Here is a 13,176-nt window from a genome sequence, read left to right on the forward strand (position 1 = left end):
AGGGCAACAAATGTATAGATGTGCTCTACACAATTGATCTATGTATTGTGATGAATTGTATGAGCCCCAATAAATTGATTTAAAACAAATTATCATTAGCATTAACCTAAACTTGCATATAAATGATTGATGGTCTATCCCACAGTTGACCCCTAACCTTGTTTTAGCTGATTACTTCAGTGTCGCCAGCCTCTATTTCCACTGATGCACTCAATTAGATTTTTCTGTGATCAATCTAGTGAGATCCATGTGCATAGTCTCCATTTACATTGTGGAAAAAAAAGTTATGGATCTTGAAAAATTCTTTTACACAATCTCCATTGTCTTTTGGAGCACTAACTCATATTTCCCCAAACTGATACTACCTATTTGTTTCCATCTTGTGCAATCTAGTCACCAGTGATTATCAATAAACCTTGATTGCATATTTTATTAGGTCCATACTGCAGAATTGGTAGAATTCTTGAGTTTCTTCATCATTAGCTTCAATGGTTGGTGTGCAAATTTGAATAATAGTTATACTAACTTGTGTTCCCTGTAGGTATATGGATATTATCTTATCAAAGATGGCATTCTATTTTAAGACAAATCTTGAAAAGTTCTTTTTGACAATTAATGTGAAGCTATTCCTCTCCATAATGTTATTTTCTGCATAATAAACCATAGAATTGTCAAAGAAAAAATGCCAAAGCCAGTTCATTTTAGCTCACTAATACCAATGACATTGATTTTTATTCAGGCAATTTCATTTTTGCTAACTCTCAATTTTCCTAGATGCACACTTGATTCCTTCCATGTTCCAATTATCTATATTTTAATAATGCCACAACTGTATTTCTAGGTCTCAGTAGCTTTTCTCCATCCAAGTCATTAAAATCAACTCTACTATCAAGACGCAACTCTTTCTTAGACCTATTTTGAGTGCCTTTGCCCCAAAGGGTCTCATCTTCTGCGAGTAAGCTTTTAAGTGGCTAATTTTTCATTGTCCCTTTTTCCTAGTTTGTCTTAATCTGGAGGCTGTGTTGAAAACTGTCCATGATAGTTGTGTCAGTTGTTAGGTGCCATTCAGTCAGTTTGAACTCATAGTGAACTTGTTTACAGCCTGGTCATGTGCCATGCTCATTACTGTTGTTATGTTGCAGCCCCGGTGTCAGCCTGTCTCTTGGAGAATTGTCTTCTTTCTTTGATGGTCTACTAAGCATGGTATCCTTTTCCAAGTATTGTTGTTCTCTGATACTATGTTCAATGTAAATTAGACAAATTCTTGCCATCCTCATGTCTAAGGAATATTTTGGTTGTACTTCTGCTAAGACAGATTTGTTTGTTCTTCTGCCACATATGGCAATCATGGAATATTCAATATTCTCTATTAAGACCATAATTCAAGTGCATCAATTCTTCTTTGGTCTTCTTTATTCAATGTCCACCTTTTCCACGCATATAATGTGATTGAAAATGCCATGGCTTGGGTCAAGTTCACTTTAGTCCTCAAAATGACATATGTAGCTCGTACCAATAATGCTCATTATGAGTTCCTTAGAAGACTACCAGGTTAAATTATTTTTGTCTAAAATCTGCAAGGTTTCCTCCCTTGGAAATGGTATTGTTTCTCATCTTAAAAACTTGATTTTACTGAACTAAAGGTGAAGAAGCCAATCCTCTGCTACTTCACAGGTGTGAAGTCTTAGCACTGTGTCTAACCTAAAAATTAAAATACGGCAACAATGAAAGTCAAACCTCAAAAACCTATAGAAGTTCTCCTACTAGCCACATGGACTCAAGTGGTCAACAGTAAGAAATAAGATAGTTTCACTCTTCTCAGTTAATGATTGCATTATTCCTTTCTATGCCTGGGCAGAGGATGAAAAGCCTTGTCTTGCTTGGATATACAATCAATACTCATAAAACCAGCAATCAAGAGATCAAGTAATATATTATATTGGGTAAACCTTCTGTACAAGACCTCCTTAAAATCTTAAAAGCCAAGAATGTTTCTTTGAGTACTAAGCTGTGCCTGACCCAAGCCATGATATTTTCAATCACCTCATACGCATATGAAAGTTGGACATTGAATAAGGTCGACTGAAAATGAATCAATGCATTTGAATTATGGTGCTGGCAAAGAGTATTGAAAGTACCATCGCTGCTGTGGTAGTTATAAAATCATTCATCAATTTGAGAGGATTAAGTGTGGAGTGGAGTCTAGCCTGTCAATCAGGTGATAGCCAATGAGGCCTCTGTGTGGGTATGGCCTTCTCCTGAGGATTGTCGGAACTCCTGTCTTCCGCCTTGGAGGCTGAAGACACTCTCTCTCGGCTCACTCCCTGACAGACATCCCTGTGGAGAAGACACCTGGAGAGAGGCTGATAGAGCCAGACCTCTGGAACTGGAGAAGCCATGTGGAGACCCCTGCCAGCACTGAGATGCTTACAACACCACTGGATCCACAAGACTTCCCTCCCACTGTCCTGTGATCTTCCTGCATTCAGCGTCATTGCATGTGTTCTGTGAGTCTGAAGAGGACTTTATAGAATGGTAATGGACATATGGGCTACTATCAGACTTATATGGACTTGATCTGGACATGGATATTTTCTCAATATTCAACTGCTCTTATATACAAAGGTCTTTCTTATACACATATGAGTGTCTATGGATTTGTTTCTCTAGTCTACCCAGACTAACACAGCTGCCAAAAGAAAAAACAAGTCTATCTTGGAGGAACTGGAATGCTCCATAGAAGCAAGGATGGCAGGTCCTTGTCCCACATACTTTGGGCAAGTTCTCAGGAGAAATCAGTGCATGGAAAAAGACTTCATGCTTGATTAAGTAGAGGGGCAGTGAAAAAGAGGAAGGCCCTTGATCAGTTGGATCGACACAGTGGTTGCAATGGTGGGCTCCCAAAGCAACAATTGTGAGGATGATGCAGGAGTGGGCAGTGTTTCATTTTGTTGCTAGAGTGACTGTGAGACGATAGTAACCTGAAACCACCTAACCACAGCAAAACTCCTGAATGAAGATCACCTTAAAAACTGAGTTGAAAGCTTTAGCATGGGCTAAAATGCTGAAAGAAAATAAAAATGACTAGTAATAATGTTATATTTTTCAACTTATTTATTTACTGTTCTGTTAACATAGCCCACATATCATACATTCCAATGGCTTACATATTTTTAAGTTGTGTAATATAACTACTACTAGTGTTATTTAGGCATAAACAAATGCTTCAGGCCACTTGTCATTCTTAGAGAGACCAAGACTTATTGTTTTAGCCTTGCATGCTACATTGATACATTTAGATTAATATTTGTTAATAATTCTGTTATGATTCTGGCTTTCACCAAATTTAGTGTAAGCCAAGCAAGCCATTTGCCACTTTTTTAATCCTTAAGGTATGTCTGTCTCTGAGAAGGTGATTTCATTCTGTTATTGAGTAGTCTAAGAAAGAGCAGTCTGCCCTTAGGAAAAAACACTTAATATTAAATCATATAAACTCCAGTAGGAGTATCCATCCTGGATTATATTGCTAGTCATGAATTTAATGGAGTTACCTTTCTACCTATAATGATCTAGGCCGCATGCCTCAGTCTAACTAGATTTTTATCTTTGTAAGATGTAAAGATTTTCCATATGTCACACCAAGAGGAAAATATGTTACCATATGTCACCCAGAGGAAAAAGAAAGCACAATTTTGCCTGTTTAGCATTAAACATACTCCATGGAGATTAAGAGATCTGAAATGAACCTTCAGATGTAAAGCTGAAAATCTGAGTGCAGGGAGAGGCAAGGAAGGCTATCCCAAGTTGGACTTTGTAGTCATTGGGCTTAACTTGAATCTTTATTGCTTTTGAGGTGACCTAATAATTGACAGGTAACAAATGAATTTTGAAATTTGCCGCATTGAGCACAACAATGACAGAAAACCTGATGAGCTGTGGAGTGACCTCAAGAATGTCATACATGGAGAAAGCAGTCAATATAAGATAGGTAAGAAAGAAAAGATCAACATAAATATATGAAGAGAATCTAAAATCTGCTCTTAATCAAAGAGTAACTAAGGCAAATGGGGGGAAAATGCAGTCAGAGAGTTGAAGAGATAGCTTAAGTCTCAGAAACCCACAGGGGGAGTTCTCCTTTTTCCTGTAGAGTACCAATAGAAAATTGACTCAATGGCACTGAGCAGATTCATATGTTATTGTTTCCTCTAACATAAAGCAACAAACCCATGATGTTATGTTTTAATTTTTGTTATTTCAGCGGATTTCTTGTGGATAATTTCCTTTCTTTTAAATAAAGCAGTATAAAACCAATGTGTTTAACTGGGAGAATTACTCTCTTTACCTATACAGCTCAATTCAAGTGTTTAGAAACTTGATAATCTTGGTATATGAAACAATATCTAAAGATTATTAGGGTATTATATATGAAGTTTTTACAAAATAAGATTAATCATGTTTAGAGATCATTTTGACTTATATTACTTCTGATTCTAAAGTAAATTTATTTAGCCTTTTAGTAGTTCTGGATTTCTAATTGTTGGAGTTGTTGGGTTAAGGTGTAGATTTTAGTTCTTTTTCCTTTTTTGTGATGGTATTTATTGCTGTAAATTGTCCTCTGTACGTTGCTTTTGCTGTATCCCAAATGTTTTGGTATGCTATGCTTTCAATCTCATTTGATTTAAAGTATTCTACCCACTCTTCCTTTTTTGTATCTTCTATAAGCCTGCATTTTCTAAGCAGAGTGTCATTTAATTCCCTTGTGTGTGATTTTCCTCTTGATCTTTCTAGTGTTCATTTCTAGTTTTATAGCATATGAACTTGAAAATACGCTGTGTTGTATATCAATGTTTTAAAATGTATGGAGATTTTCTTTGTGGCCTAACACATGATCTATTCTGGCAAATGTTCCATATGCACTGTAAAATAATGCACATTGTACTATTGTTGCATCGAATGCAGGGTCAAGCTTGCTGATTGTGTTATTTAGTTCTTTTTGTTGAGTTTCTATTTGTATTTCATCAAAATAGTATATTACAGTCTCCTACCATTATTGCAAAGAACATGGCAGTGCTGTCAGATATAAGTTTTGGGTTGCTAACCACAGGTCAGAAGCTCAAAAACCTTACACAAATATGGATCTCTCTCAGTCAGTTGAGATGATAGTATTCTTCCAAATATCTTAGTATAGTCGAATGTATGCTTCCAGCATTGTATCCATTTGTGAAACATCTTAATTTTTATCCCATCAATTCCTGATGCATTATTTTTCTCCAGTTCCTTCAGTGCAGCTTGAACATCCTTGGGTACCAATGATTCTTAATCATAGTTACGACGTGAAATTACGAACATCACTAGTTACTTTTAGGATAATGTTTAGATTTATTCTTTCCACCTTCCCTTGATGTTTCCTGTGATGTTTAATATCGTGCTAATAGAAATATCCAATATTGAAATTTATGGGTTGAATTTGTACTTCTGTTCATTGAACTTGAAAACTACCAAGCCTATTCTTCCCTTTTAGTTTTCTAACTCCAAATTTTTCCACATTTTATTGTTTTTCATTTATGTTTACATTCTTTTGTTTAGGTATTTTATGTCATTGTTTACTTTATTCAGCTTCTCTACATTCAAAAGCAAGTTTCATAGTCTCTTCTGAAATCAATTTTGGTCTTTTCTTTCTTTCCTGTCATTTTAAGTGACTTTTTCCTTTTTTCATGTATGATGTCCTTCATTGTACTTTTGTCCTTAATTTTTTAATCATTTTATTGGGGCTTCGTACAACCCTTATCATAATCCATCCATCCATCGATTGTGTCAAGCACATTTGTACATTTTTTGTCATCATCATTCTTAAAACATTTTCTTTCTACTTGAGCCCTTGGTATCAGCTCATCATCACCCGTGCCTCCCCCACCATCTCTCCCTCCCAAACCCTTGATAATTTATGAATTATTATAATTTTTTCATGTCTTACACTGTCCATTGTCTCCCTTCACCCACTTTTCTGTTGTCTATCCCCCAGAGAGTGGGTTATATATAGATCATTGTGATGGGTAGCCCCTTTCCCCCCAACCATCTTCCCCTTTCCCTCCTGGTATCTCTACTCTCAATATTGCTCCTAAGAGGTTTATCAGTCCTGGATTCCCTGTGTTTCCAGTTCTGATCTATACCAATGTACATCCTCTGGTGTAGCCGGATTTATAAGGTAATATTGGGATCATGATAGTGGGGTGGGTGGGGTCAAGAGGAAGCATTAAATAACTAGAGGAAAGTTGTATTTTTCATTGGTGCTATACTGCACCCTGACTGGCTCGTCTCCTCCCTGCAACCCTTCTGTAATGGGATGTCCAGTTGCCTACAGATAGGCTTTGGGTCTCCATTCTGCATTCACCCTGATTTTTTGTTCTTTGATGTGTGATGCCTGATCCTATTGACACCTCGTGATCACACAGGCCAGTGTGCTTTTTCCATGTGGGCTTTATTGCTTCTCAAGTAGATGGCCGCTTGTTTATCTTCAAACCTTTAAGACCCCAGACGCTATATCTTTGGATAGCTGGATACCATCAGCTTTCTTTACCACAGTTGCTTAGGCACACATTTGTCTTCAGTGATCCTACCAGGCAGGTGGGCACCCACTGATATGGTTTTTTTTTTGTTCTTTCATGTCTGATACTTGGTCCCTTCAACACATCGTGATCCCACAGGCTGGTGTGCTTCTTCCATGTGGGCATTGTTGTTTCTGAGCTAGATGGCCACTTGTTTACCTTCAAGCCTTTAAGACCCCAGACTCTATATTTTTGATAGCTGAGCGCCATCAGCTTTCTTCACCCCATTTGCTTATGCACCCATTTGTCTTCAGCAATCAGAAGACAAAGCGGATGCATAAGCAAATGTGGTGAAGAAAGCTGATGGAGCCTGGCTATTAAAAGATACAGCATCTAGGGTCTTAAAAACTTGAAGGTAAACAAGCAGCCATTTAGCTGAGAAGCAACAAAGCCCACATGGAAGAAGCACACCAGCCTGTGTGATCATGAAGTGCCGAAGGGATCAGTTATCAGGCATCAAATAACAAAAAAATCATATGATTTTCTTAATTATCTCTTTCATCAGTAATCTTCTTTCAATGCTCTTTACCACTGTAGTAGTTAATATCCTATTCTATTCATTACTGGATTAGTACAATAATCCTCTAACTAGCCTTGCTTTCTGGATCCTCTAACACCCCAGTTAAAATTCACTATGCTTATCACTACTGAATTAGTCACCTGACGAGTAACTTGATCAAATCATTCTTTTATAAGTTTACAGCATGCACTACTATTAATTAGTCAATGGCAGTGACTACATCTGTGGGAAGAGTGGATGGAGAAGCTTAATATTAGCAGCTTAAACCAGAGCAGGGATGGACTACTCATATGTAAACTCAGGTTAATCTGAAGAAAATGGAAACAAGTCCATGAGCACCAAAATACAACCTTGAATTTAACCCACCTGAATTTCAAGCTAAAAATTGACCCACTGGGTAATGAAAGAAGACCTGATGAATTACTGGAAGACATCACGGAAAATCTTCATGAAAATAGCAAAAATTCATTGAAAAGACTGGAAAGAAAGGATCAGCATGGATGCCAGAAGGCACTCTGAATCGTACCCTTAATCGTAGAGTAGCTAAAGCACATGGAAGAAATGATGAAGTAAAAGAGCAGAATACAAAGTTTCAAATTGCAACTCGAGACGACAAAGTCGAATATTATAATGAAATGTGCAAAAACCCAGAACTAGAATTACAAAAAAGAAGAGCATGCTCAGCATATCTTAAACTGAAATAACTCAAGAAAAAAAAATCAAGCCATGGGTTGCAGTATTGAAAGATTTTGTGGGCAAAATATTTTAAAAATCATTTTATTGAGGGGCTCTTACAGTTCTTATAACATTCCGTACATCAACTGTATCAAGCATATTTGTAAATACGTTGCCATCATCATTTTCTAAACATTCACTTTCTATTTGAGCCCTTGGTATCAACTCTTCTTTTCTCCCTCCCTTCAACCCCCTCCCACTCTCATGACCCTTTGATAAATTATAAATTATTATTATTTTAATGTCTTACACCAACTGCTCTCTCCCTTCACCTATGTTTCTGTTGTTCATCCCCCTGGGGGGGTTATTAATTGATCATTTTGATCAGGTACCCCTCCCTCTACTTTCCCTCGACCCTCCTGGTATCATTACTCTCCTTTCTGTTCCTGGGGGACTTATCTGACCTGGATCTCATGTGTCCTGAGCTCTTATCTGTACCAGTGTACATGCTCTGGTCTAGCCAGAACTGAAAGGCAGGACTAAGGTCATGATAGGGGTGGTGGTGGTGAGGAAGTCTCAAAGGACTAGAGGATTGATTATTGTGTGTTTTTTAAGTGCTATACTGCACGCTGTTTGACTCACCCTTTCCTTGTGACCCTTCTGTAAGGGGATGTCATATTGTCTATAGATAGGTTTGGTGTCTCTGCTCCCCACCTCCCTTGTTGTCAACAATATGTGGGATTTTGTTTTGTTTTGTTTGGGGTCTTCTTGTGCCTGTTAACTGATTCCGTGGGCACCTCATAATCACACAGGCTGGTTTGCTTCTTCCATGTGGGCTTGTTGCTTCTCTGCTAGATGGCCACTTTTTTTTCTTCAAGCCTTTAAAACCCCAGATGCTATATATTTTGATAGGTGGGCACCATCAGCTTTCTTCACCACAGTTGCTCATGCACCTATTTTGTCTTCAGTGATTGTGCTGGGAGGGTGTGCATCACAGAATGCTAGATATTAGAACAACGTGTTCTTGCATTGAGGGAGGGCTTGGGCAGAGGTTCAAAATCCATCCACTTCCTCAATGTGTTGCCATATAAGTATATGTACATAAGCCAATACCTCTATTTTTATTAATTAATATATTTACATAAGTGCACACCTATGTTTATTCCTCGATCTATAACTTCACTTCCTATATCTTCCCTCTGTTTCATTTTACCTTCCTCCTGTGTGTGCAAAATATTGAATGATACAGGGAGCAACGGAAGAAGATAGAAAGAACACACAGAGTCACTATACCAAAAAGTGCTAATGGACATTCAATCATTTCAGGAGGTAGAATGTTAGCAAGACCCAATGGTACTGAAGAAAGAAGTTCAAGCCGAAAAACTTGTCCAAAAACAAGAGTCCAGGAATTGATGGAATACCAATTGAAATGTTTCGACAGACTGATGAAGCACCACTGATCTACTCCAGGAATTTTGGACAACAGGTACTTGGCTAACTGACTGGAAGAGATCCATATTTGTACCCATTCCAAAGCAAGGTGATACAACAGAATGCTTAAGCTATAGAACAATACCATTGATAACACATGCCAGTAAAATTTTGCTGAAGATCGTTCAGCAAGGGTTGCACCAATGCATTCACAGGGAGCTCCCAGAGAGTTAGGTTGGCTCCAGAAGAGAGTGTGGAATGTGGAATATAATTGCTGTTGTAAAATGGATCTTGACGGAAAGCAGAGAATACTAGAAAGGTGTGTTTTATTGACTACACAAAGTCATTTGACTGTGTGAATCATAAGAAACTATAGATAGCCTTGAAAAGAATGGGAATTCCAGAACACTTGATTGTTCTCATGAGGAATTTGTACATGTATCAAGAGGCAGTTGTGTGTACAGAACAAGGGAATACTTTATGATTTAGTATCAGGAAATATAGGTAACAAGGTTGTATCATCTAATCATATTTATTCAATCTGTATGCTGAGCAAATAATCATAGAATCTGAGTTATATGAAGAAGAATGTCTCATCAGGATTGGAGGAAGGCTTATTAACAACCTGGGTTAACACAACCCTGCTTGCTGAAACTGAGAGGATTTGAAGTGCTTGATAATGAAGATCAAGATTGTAGCCTTCATTATGAATAATGAATCAATGTAAACACCAGAATCTTTAAAACTGGATCAATATATAACATCATAAAAAATGGAGAAAGGGCTTAAGTTGCCAAGGATTTTGTCTTGCGTGGATCCACAGTCATGTACATGCAAGCAGCAGTCAAGAGATCAAAATATGTGTTACATTAGATAAATCTGCTGCACAAAACCTCTTTGTTGTTGTTGTTGTTGTTTTTAGGTGCCATCGATTCAGATTTGACCCATAATAACCCTATACAAAAATGCACAAAACACTTCCTGGTCGTGTGCCATCTTCACAATAGTTCCTATGCCTGAACCCATTGTGGCAGCCATGGTGTCAATCCATCTCATTGAGGGCCTTCTTATTTTTGGCTGCTCCTCCACTTTACCAACCATGATGTCCTTCTCTAGAGACTGGTCACTCCTAACAACATGCCCAAAGTATGTAAGACAAAGTCTCACCATCCTTTACTCTAAGGGGCACTCTGGCTGTGCTTCCAAGAAAGATCTGCTTGTTGTTTTAGCAGTCCATGATGCTTTCAATATTTTCTGCCAGTAACACAATTCAAATGCATAGATTCTTCTTCGGTCTTATTATTCCATGTCCAACTTTCACATGTATGTGATGGAAATATCATGGCTTGGGTCAGATACACCTGAATCGTCAATGTAATATCCTTGCTTTTCAATAATCTGGAGAGATTTTTTTGCTCCAGATTTACCTAATAAAACTTGTTTTTGATATCTTGACTGCTGCTTCCATGAACATTGATTGTGGATCCAACTAAACAAAATCCTTGACTTCAACCTTTTCCCTATTTATCATCATGTTACTTATTGGTCCAGTTGTGAGGATTTTGGTCTTCTTTACATTGTGTTATAATCCGTACTAAAGACTGTAATCTTTAATTTTTATCAACAAGTGGTTCAAGTCCTTCTCACTTTCAGCAAGCAAAGTTGTGTCATCTGAATATCTCGGGTTAATAATAAGCCTTCCTCAAATTCTGATGCCACATTATTTTTCATAAAATCCAGTTTCTATGATTTTTTTCTCAGTACACAGATTAAATAAGTATGATTAGATAATGCAACCCGAACACACCTTTCCTGATTTTAGCTATGCAATATCCTCTTCTTCACTTTGCACAATTGCCTCTCGATCCATGTACAAGTTTTACTTCAGCACAGTTAATTGTTCTGGAATTCCCATTCTTCACAAAGTTATCCATGGTTTGTTATGGTCCATCCAGTCAAATGACTTTGCCTAGTCTATAAAACACAAGTAAACCTCTTTCTGGTATTTTTTGCTTTCAGCCAAGGTCTATCTGACATCAGCAGTGGTATCCATGTCTTCTTCTGAATCTGGCCTGCACTCCAAAATCTCCTTAAGAGTTTTGAAAAAGAAGGATGTTACTTTGAGGAATAAGATGTGCTTGAAACAAGCCATGGTATTTTCAATTGCCTCATAGGCATGTGAAATTTCGGCATTGAATAAAGAAAACCAAAGAAGAAGAAGATTGAACATACTGTAGACAGCTAAAAAGATAAACCTATCTGTCTTGGAGAAGTATGGCATAAGTGCTCTTTAGTGGCAACGAAGGTGAGGCCTTGGCTTACATACTTTTATCATGTTAGGTAAAGTAAAGAGGCATCCACAAATAGGAAGGCTCTCAGGGAGGTAGATTGACTTAGTGGTAGTGGCTACAGTAATGGACTTCATCATAGGAACAATTGTGAGGAAGACATAGGACCAGGCAGTGGTTCCTTCTGCTGTGCATAAGTTTGCTATGGATTGTAACTGACTAGGTGGCACATAACAGCAACAGCAAAATCATTAATTTTAAAATTAATCACGATTTATGTTAAGAATTTCATACTATTATCATTTAAAATAGATGGGATATCTTTTTTTAGATTTAAATCATTTTATTGGGGGCTTGTACAGCTCTTATCACAATCCATCCATTGTGTCAAGCACCTTTGTACATATGTTGCCATCATCCTTTTCAAAACATTTTCTTTCTACTTGAGCCGTTGATATCAGCTCATTTCCCCCTCCCCCACTATCCTTCCCTCATGAACCCTTGATAATTTATCATATTTTTCATGTCTTATACCGATCATTGTCTCCCTTTACCCACTTTCCTGTTGTCCATCCCCCTGGGAGGGGTTATAGGTAGATAATTTTAATCAGTCCCCCCTTTCTCCCCCCACTTTCCCCTTGCCCTCCTGGTAGCACTACTCTCATTATTGGTCCTGAGGGGTTTATCTATCCCGGATTCCCTGTGTTTCCAGTTCTTATCTGTACCAGTGTACATGCTCTGGTCTAATTGGATTTGTAAGGTAGAATGGAGGTCATGAGAGTGTGGGTGGTGGGTGGGGGGAGGAAGCATTAAATAACTAGAAGAAAGTTGTATGCTTCATTGGCACTATACTGTATCCTGACTGGTCCGTCTCTTGCTTGTGACCCTTCTGTAGGGGGATGTCCAATTGTCTACAGATGGGCTTTGGGTCTTGTGTTAGTCTGGGTGGACTAGAGAAACAAATCCATAGAAACTCAAATGTGTATAAGAGAAAGTTTTATATAAAGAGTAATTGTACATTAAGAAAGCATCCCAACCCAGTCCCATAAATCTGATATTAGCCCATATGTCCAATAGCAATATATAAAGTACTCTTCAGACTCACAAAACACATGCAATGATGCCAGATGTAAGAAGATCAGTGGGTATAAAATCTTTGGATCCAGTGGTGTTGTGAGCATTTCAGTGCTGGCAGGGGCCTCCATGTGCCCCCTCCAGTTCCCAGGGCTGCATCAGGGTAAGTCCATGGACTTCTCCTCAGGGATGTCTTGCAGGAAGTGAGCAGAGAGGGAGATGTTGTCTCCTGTCTCCAAGAAGGAAATTCAGGATTCCCAGAATTCTCAGAAGAAGGCCATGCCCACACAGAGGCCTCATTGGCTATATCCTAGTTGACAGCCTAGACTCCACCCCCAACACTCTTAATCCTCAAATTGACACCACTCCTCACTCCCCCTCATTCACATAGATATAATTTTTTGTTCTGGGACTTTGATGCCTGATACCTGATCCCATTGACACCTCATGATCACACAGGCTGGTGTGCTTCTTCCATGTGGGTTTTGTTGCTTCTCAGCTAGATGGCCATTTATTTATCTTCAAGCCTTTAAGACCCCAGATGCTATATCTTTTGATAGCAAGGCACCATCAACTTTCATCA

Source organism: Echinops telfairi, unplaced genomic scaffold, assembly GCF_000313985.2.
Source record: "Echinops telfairi isolate 266 unplaced genomic scaffold, ASM31398v2 ScPeMD7_44;HRSCAF=162, whole genome shotgun sequence".
Lineage (NCBI taxonomy): Eukaryota > Metazoa > Chordata > Mammalia > Afrosoricida > Tenrecidae > Echinops > Echinops telfairi.